Source organism: Fukomys damarensis, unplaced genomic scaffold (assembly GCF_012274545.1).
Source record: "Fukomys damarensis isolate Sample0158 unplaced genomic scaffold, DMR_v1.0_HiC HiC_scaffold_6, whole genome shotgun sequence".
Lineage (NCBI taxonomy): Eukaryota > Metazoa > Chordata > Mammalia > Rodentia > Bathyergidae > Fukomys > Fukomys damarensis.
The window spans coordinates 13,224,146-13,226,939 of NW_022900918.1; positions in this window are offsets into that span (position 1 = coordinate 13,224,146).

The following is a 2,794-nucleotide window of genomic DNA, read 5'->3' on the forward strand; positions in this document are numbered from 1 at the left end:
TAGTTTTTCATGTTCCTTAATATTTGTTTTCTATAGTTGGAGACATGAATATTTGGTGCATATATATTTATGATTTTCATCTCTTCTTCTTGGATTGTTCCCTTTATAGGGATGTAGTGACCTTCTTTGTCTCTCTTAATTAGTTTTGGTTTGAAATTTACTTTGTCTTCAAATAAGATAGCTACTCCTAATTATTCCAGGTTCCTGTCCCATGGAGTACTTTTTTCAATACTTTTACTTTCAGTCTATGAGTTTCTTTTTGAACCGGTGCATTTCTTATATACAGCATATTGCTGAATTTTGCTTCTTAATCCATTCTGACAATTGATTTCTTTTGATTGGTGAATTGAGGCAATTGACATTGATGATTGCAACAGATATATATTAATTTATCACTGTTATGCTATTTTCCTGTTGTTAGACCTTTTTAATTTTTCCTCCTGTCCCTTTAATTTATTGCCTTACCTAATGGATTTGCTCTGTTGTGCCTCAAGAAGCCATACCTTTCATTGACTTTTTAAAGGACATTGTTTAGAATTGTTTGGAGTTCTGGTTTGGTATTCATGAAGTTTCTCAGTTTTTTTTTTTTTTTTTTTTTTTTTTTTTTTTTTTTTTTTTTTTTTTTTTATTTTTTTGTTGTTGTTGTTGTTGCTCTCATGGAAGTATCTTATTTCCCCATCCATTAAAAAAATTTTTTTTGTACCAGGGATTAAATCTGCACTTGTAAGGCAGGTGACAGAACCATTGACCAAATCCCCAGCCCTTTCCCATCCATTTTAAAAGAATTTTACAAGATACGTCAATCTAGATTGGAGGTTGCTTCTGGGCATTCATAGCTTTTATCATGGTCTTGAACTCATATATTTTTTTTATCTGTTTATGTTCTAGAGTCTGTAATCATATCATCCAGTCTGCTCACCATCTCTGTTTTTTGGGAAACTATTTTTGTTTTGGATTTTGCTAGAGCCTTATTCATCTGTTTTTTGTACTTCCTGTGCTATTAGTTCACCATGTCCTGGTGGTTGATTGTCAGACTTTTCCACATCATTTTCCCTAGAATTTGCCTTTGGTGAGTTGGAAGTCTGTGTTTGTGCCTTGCTTAAATGTTTTCTTATTTCTATTTTTGTTGTTGGTACTGTCCGTGGTTTAATTCCTGGGTTAATATTTAGATCTTCCAGATATAGCTGGTATTTATGTTTTGAGTCTCTAATAACTCTGAGACACTCTCATTTTCATAATCTCAGGAAGGACAACTACTTATATCAATCACAATACCTTAGCCCATGTGCTACAACCAGCAACACTATAACAGCTTAGAAAATGACAGTTTGTAGTAGTTTGTAGTTAATTATTAATCTATCATCTTTACCTCTGTGGATTAAATAAAAATTGAGGACCATACCAAAATACGGTTATAGTAAATAAAATCTTCAATATAGCAAATTTACCCTTCAGGATGGAGATTTAGAAGGACAAAGGAAGTGATAAATAGATAGGTAGTAGAATAGGAGAAGGTTAGAAGTGAAGCCAGAGAATATGGGAAGATCATGCAAGCTCTAGTAAACTGTTGAAGACAAGAGGGAAAGACAGAATGAAAGAACAAAGACAAAATAGGAAAAACTAACAGCAAAAGGGAAGCTAGAAACTGTACTCACTTTCCTTTGAAACTAATGACAATTGGAGAAGGAAAAAGAGAAGAAAAGAAAAGAAAAAAGAAATCTGAGTTAGGGCAGGAGCAGAAACAAAAGGGAGATGAAGAACAATGTGGGAGAGTGTGAGAGTTAGTGGGAAAAAGAAAAAATGAGAATAAAAGGAAAAAAGGAAGAATTTCAAAAGAGTGGGAAAATAGAAATTAAAAATTAAAAATAAGACGAAAAGAAAAAACTAAAAAAAAACCGAGAATACTCCCTCAAGGTATGTTTCTGCTGTCACAATAGATGATGTGGCAGCACTGTGCAGTTCTAAATCAATTAGTCTCAGCAAGCCAGCAGCAGAGCCCTGAGATTCAGGCTGATTTCTGGCTGAAAATACCAATTTGAGAAACCTGACCTCCTGCAGGGTTAAACTCTGCAAGATTCTACTGCAGGTTCCAGATTCCCTTCCCCTGAAGTTGGTCCAGGTTTCAATGGGAAGTGGTGATCTCTCCAGCTTGCCAACTATGGTGGACTGGTGTGCCTTTATTGCAGAGATTCTCTTCACTTTTCCATTGGGCTTCAATTTTCACCAAGGAGCCTGACAGAAGCCCTCTTCCTTTTGCTCAAATCTGGTCTATCTTCTGGAGTTCAGCACAATGGCCTTTATGACCCACTGTGTCTCTGTGGTATGGATCCAGGTATCAGCCTAACGAGGAGACCAGGATGGGGGTCACTGGGATGATGCTACATAGGTCCCCATATAGCTCCACTCCTTACCAGTCTGCACTGCTTGGATGCCTGGGATGCTTGTGGTGGGGGTAGAAGCCTAGCTCCATGTGGATCTGGCATTCTTCACTGGTCTGCACCACTTGGAAGTTCCTAGGTTAGATATTTTTACAGATAGCACAGATCATGTGATTCCTTTACCAAATCCTTAAATAGTTAAAAAAAAAAAGTCTCAAGTGAATCTGCCATTCAAAGACCTAATTTTGGTGCATAATAAATTGCCCCAAAACTTAACATCAATAAGCAAATATTTATCATATTCAGGTATTGTTGGATCAGGAATCTGGAGATAATATAATGTTTTATTGTGCAGTGCTGAGGGTCTCTTCTGGAAGAATTGAAAGCTAGAAGCTTAATTGGTGTGATGGCTCAGT